Source organism: Arachis stenosperma, chromosome 4 (genome assembly GCF_014773155.1).
Source record: "Arachis stenosperma cultivar V10309 chromosome 4, arast.V10309.gnm1.PFL2, whole genome shotgun sequence".
NCBI classification, from domain to species: Eukaryota; Viridiplantae; Streptophyta; class Magnoliopsida; order Fabales; family Fabaceae; genus Arachis; species Arachis stenosperma.
The window spans coordinates 143288310-143294309 of record NC_080380.1 but is presented as its reverse complement, the minus strand read 5'-3'; positions in this window follow the sequence as shown (position 1 = coordinate 143294309).

The window sequence follows — 6000 nt, the reverse complement described above, 5'->3', positions numbered from 1 at the left end:
ATTATGGTTCTAGGGTTTTGCAAGAATGTAACATATATTTATATTTATAGAAACCTCAAAGAGTAAATGAGTTATAATTAATGCGAAGCAAAGCGCCAACTATGAAAAAGAACAAACAACAATAGAATGACAAAAACAATACAAAGATACAATGCAACGTAACCATAGTTTACATCAAATGTTCCCGCCGGCCATCATGACTTCAATTTTTCTATCTATGGAAAAAGTAACGAAGCTGCTATGCTTAATTACTTATTATGTATCATTGCCTTATTCAAATGATTACATGCCATTATGATTATTATTGTTTATTAGTTAATTTATTGTTCTTAGATAGGTATAAATGTATAATAAGGATTTAATTTGTATGTACTTTTAAGGATAAAGAGGCATTACATAGGTGTGCATTCTATAGTGGCCATGATTATTTTTGACGGGATAAGTATTGTTCTGGTCCTAACATTGAGGGTTAGAATCGAAACCATCCCCAACGTAATTTTCAATTTAGAATCATCCTTAACATTTTTTTCGTATTAAAATCATCATTTTTAATAAAATTTTAAATTTTATTCCTAAACTACCCCTACTTTAAAAAAATTATAAAATTTAAAAAAATAAATAAAACAATGCGTGTGGGAGGGGAGGGGAAAGGACGCGGGGTGGGGGGATGAGGAGACGGGGAGGGGAGGGGGAGGGGGACGGCGGCGGCGAAGCTTGGAGCCGCCGTCGCCGTCGTCGTGGCCGTCGCCGTTGGGGATCGCAAGGGAGAGAGGAGACGTGAGCCACTGCCGCTGTCTCGCCGTCTCGCAACCTCGCCGCTTCCGCCTTGCCGCCTCGCCGCCTCATCTGCATCGCTTTCTGCTTTGCCACCTCATCTTGCTTCTGCTTTCTTGTTTTCTGTTTTCTTGTTTTTTGTTTCTGCTTCTTGGTTTAGTGTTGTTGCTGTTATTTGGTGTTCTTAGTGTTGGTGTTGGTGTTGGTGTTGGTGGTGGTGGTGGTGGTGGTGGTGGTGGTGGTGGAGGAGGTAATTGTGTTGGTAGTGGTGAGGGTATTTTTGTCCAAAAAAATTAAAAGGACGATTTTAATACGAAAAAAAACGTTAAGGATGATTCTAAATAAAAAATTACGTTTAGACGATTTTGATTCTGACTCTCAACGTTAGAAACCAAAACAATACTTATCCCTTATTTTGACTAGAATATCTATGAAATTTCGGCAATACTTAAAAAAATGTGACTAAAGTTTAAGTCATATTTTTTTATTTGACAGTATTTTTTAATTCAATCATATTTTTCATCTTTTATTTTTTGAAATTAGAAAGTGTTTTTAAATAGTAAAAAATATTAACTTATTTTTAGCGACACTTTTTAAGTGTTATCAAAATTTTATAACCACTGCAATTATAATCATTATAACTTTTAAAAAGTATTTAATTATGTAATAGTTGTTGAATAAATAATAGTGCTTGATTGTTAAGTACAACCCAATGGTTTAAAAGTAGGTAGAAACTCACGTGTAGTTATTAACTCTATGTAAAGTTGATAGTTGAGAGTCGTTAGATAATTTGATAGATTTGACTAAATTATCATTTAAGGTTTTCAACTATTAACTTCACATGAAAATAATTGCACATAAACTTTTATCTTAAAAATATTATAGACATTAAAAAGGACATTTTTCATTAATATGGTGGTTATTGTTTTTATATGCGTAAATTATAGTTATTCAAGTATCAAAGGTTGCTTTAACTAAAACTAAAGTAGATATTATACTGAAATTAATGAATAGTATATATGGTGATTATCTAAATTTCAATTATAAAGAATAATTAAAATTGCATTTAGATTTGCCATCCTATATATGATATATGATATATCTATTGATTCCTTTGAAACCAACGCACTATGTTACCTTAGAATCAACGCAGTAGAGACAAACAATAACAAAAAGAAAAAAAATGAAAAACAATTATGTAGCTCCCCTTTTTTTAACATATGTATAGTATATTATATAACTTTGTCACCAACATCTTAATCATGAGTCTGATTGACTTCAATTCTTTTCGCATGTTGGACTCATTTATTCCCAAAATTGTCCTAAATTCCTCATCACTTTGTATAACTGTAATCATGCTGGCTATTTTTATTAGCCTAGGAAGGATCAAAAGACCATTAGAGGTCTTTGTATTTTAGTGAGGGTTGTTAAGCATACATACATATGCATTCTTTTCCTTTATTTCCCCAATAGGAAAAGTTTTATAACTTAACAAACTGGCAATGAATTAGAGGTGTAATCGGATCAAGTTTAGGGTAAATTTGAAAATCGAACCGATTAAATTTAATCAATTTAATTGGGTTGGAATAGATTATTGTATTTTCTGTAAATCGACTCAAATCAATTCAAACTTATCAAATTGGGATCGATTCGGATAATTGAATATTCAATTAAAATATAAAATATTTAAAATATTTTTTGATTTAAAAAATAATATATATTATTTGTATACTTATTTAAGCATACATGTTAAAAATAAAACTGGACATGTTGATACGTGATGGTATTTAGGTGTGTCTAAATGTGTTCAAAAAAGAATTTTTTTATTTTCTATTAACACACGGTTAGACACAAAAGACATGCGTGTTGAACGAGTATCATGTCCAAAGAATAAAGCTCTACATCTAAGCAAAATACTTAACCAAGTCTAACCAAGTTGTTATAACAACTTTTTAAATCACGCGCTTCTTTCTTCTTCTCCATCCTTTCCCTGTTTTCTTTTCCTTCTCTTTCTCTATTTCCTTCTTCTCCTCCTCCTCCTCCTTCTCCTTCTCCTCTTCCTCCTTCTTCTTCTAAATTTGCGCATGTAGGTTCTTCTTCTTCTTCTTCAATGTTGCGTCTTCTTCTTTTTCTTTTTCGTTATCATCATCACCAATAATATCAATATTTTGCGAACATCTTTATTAGTTTTGGTTTTCTCTGCTGCTATCATTAAATAATTGAGGCTTGCTACACATACAAGTCTTTTTGACTTACAAGTTTTACAAGTTGCTACACATTAGAGTCTTTTAATGCGTTATTTAATTTCCAAAGCGCTACACTCACCGTAAATTATGAACGACTCCTCTTCCTCTTCCTCTTCCTCTTCCTCTTCTTCACTCACCGTGAATTATGAACAACTCATCTTCATCTTCCTTTTCCTCTTCCTCTTCCTCTTCTTCTTCTTCTTCTTCTTCTTCACTCACCGTGGATTATGAACAACTCATCTTCCTCTTCCTCTTCCTCTTCCTCTTCTCTCTTCTTCTTCTTCTCCTCCTCCATGTATTTCTTCGTTATTCTCTTTGCCTTTTCATTAGTTGTTTTATTTGCGTTTATTACTGGTATTCTTGCTTCGTTTTTTTTCGATTTTCATGGTTTCTGAAATCAAGCTTTGAAATCGTTTTGAAGATAATGAAACTTCAGAAATACACCCAAACGATTATAGAAAATACACCCAAACGATTATAGAAAATACACCCAAACGATATTTCTTCGTTATTCTCTTTGCCTTTTCATTAGTTGTTTTACTTGCATTTATTACTGGTATTCTTGCTTCTTTTTTTTCGATTTTCATGGTTTCTGAAATCAAACTTTGAAATCGTTTTGAAAATAATAGAACTTCAGAAATACACCCAAACGATTATAGAAAATACACCCAAACGATTATAGAAAATACACCCAAACGATATTTCTTCGTTATTCTCTTTGCCTTTTCATTAGTTGTTTTACTCGTTTATTACTGGTATTCTTACTTCTTTTTTTTCGATTTTCATGGTTTCTGAAATCAAGCTTTGAAATCGTTTTGAAAATAATGAAACTTCAGAAATACACCCAAACGATTACAGAAAATACACCCAAACGATTATAGAAAATACACCCAAAGGACACTTTATGCATAATTCAGAACTCTTTCTCTTTCTCCTCCTCATATTCTGCTGCTTCTTCTTCTTCAAAAATGATTTCAGAGCTTCATATCAAAAAATAATAGAAATCAAGAATAACGAAAAAAGAAAACAAAGAGAAAAGCACGTAAATGAAGAAGGAGAAAGAGAAGGCAAAAAACGAAAGAAAAGAAGAAGAAGAAGAGGAGGAAGAGGAAGAAGAATGTGCAGCAAAAAGAAGAAGACGATGCAGTGAAATTGTGCAGTAACGGTTGAAGAAGGAGAAAGAGAAAGTAAGAAACGAAAGAAAAAAAAGAAGAAGAGGAAGAGGAAGAAGAACGTGCAGTAACGTTCAAGCGCGTTAATATAATAACTTGTAAAGACTTGTATAAAAAAATGCTTGTATATGGAGAATTTCTCTAAATAATTTCGGTGCATTTTTTAATTTATTTTAGTTTATTTGTGTGTTAATTGAGGTTCACTTGATGCTGCTGATAAGTATTGATCAAATCTTTTATTCCTTAAGTAATTTAGGTTTATTTCTTAGTTAATTGAGATTCATTTGGATCCAAAAATGAATTTGATGTGTTTTTGTTAATGATTAAGTCTTTTTTTTAGCAAAAAAGAATGAAAGTATTTATTATCATCACTTTATTCAATGGTATTATATTTCATTTTATTCTATTCAATTTGTTTTGAAAGTCATTCCAACCATTGGGACAAATTATTCATCGACAACACACCTGGACTACAAATGAACCGAAAATATTATTAAAATGAAACCATTGTATAATACCCAATGAACTGAACATTTATCCATTATATAAATTCGAATTCAGAAACACCTGCATCTAGAATGAACCGAAAATATTATCAAAACAAGACAACTATATAATACTAAATGAACTGAACATTGTCAATTATATAAATTCAAATTCAATTCAAAATATTGGTTTTTGTTAACAAAATATTGGTGTTGTTGGTGATTACCATAGTGAAAGAAGAAGAAGAAGAAGAAGAAGAAGAAGAAGAAGAAAAACATACGTGCGCAAATTTAAAAAGAGGAAGAGGAAGAGGAGGAGGAAACGGAGAAATAAAAGGAGAAGATGAAGACGAAAAAGTTGCGTTATTGAAATGCGCATGTAATATGTGATGAAAGTAGTTTTTGTTAAGTTTGGACTAACTTGATTTGATTTGGATACAATCATACAAAAATACTTAAATGTGTTATTGAACTTATGTCTAAAATATATCTGATACACGTACACAATAACTCAACCAAATGTCTGTCTTTCATAGATAACAATATTCATTCCAAGTAAATTTATATACAGAATTCTAGCTTAAGAAGGAATGATTAAATAGTTCTTATAAAATCTATCAAGATTTTATCTTTTATGCGATGTAAAATTCTGATAAACCCAGCCACTCATAATCATGAAAATAAAGACTTGAAGTGTAAAAAATTTCATGACTAGGCACATGTAAGCGATCCAAATAATAACTGCACAATAAACTCTAATATTATATTAAAATTCAAAAAAATCTAACTATAATTTTAAAACTAGATCAAAACTGAAAAGTTGCCAAATCACATACAAAAGTATGAAAATCTTATTTTAAGCTCTATGGAACTCTACTAACCATTTGCAATATTACTTAAAAAAAAAGTTATTATACAAATTCATCTATATAAAGTATTTAATGAGGATCTCAAGCATATCTTGATTCTAACCTGAAGAACAATAAATATTTGGAATTTGGATTTTCTATTTAGAAGTTAGTTTTTGTATAATGTTTAACAAATCTTTTTATAAGTATCATTTATGCTTACATTTGGAACAAACGAAGATATTGCTGATTCTTGTTTTAACATCATTAATTCATGCATTGACACGTTATTAATTTAGTGATAACAGAAATAATCTTCCTTTTAATTTAAATCTGAATCACAATGCATAAAGATATATATTCAACCTTATCGAAAATAACGTAAAAGTACTTGTTACTTGTACGTAACTTTATAATAATATAAGAAAGTTGTTTCATAGCTAGTAACAATGCATGTTCCAAGAATATTCAATAT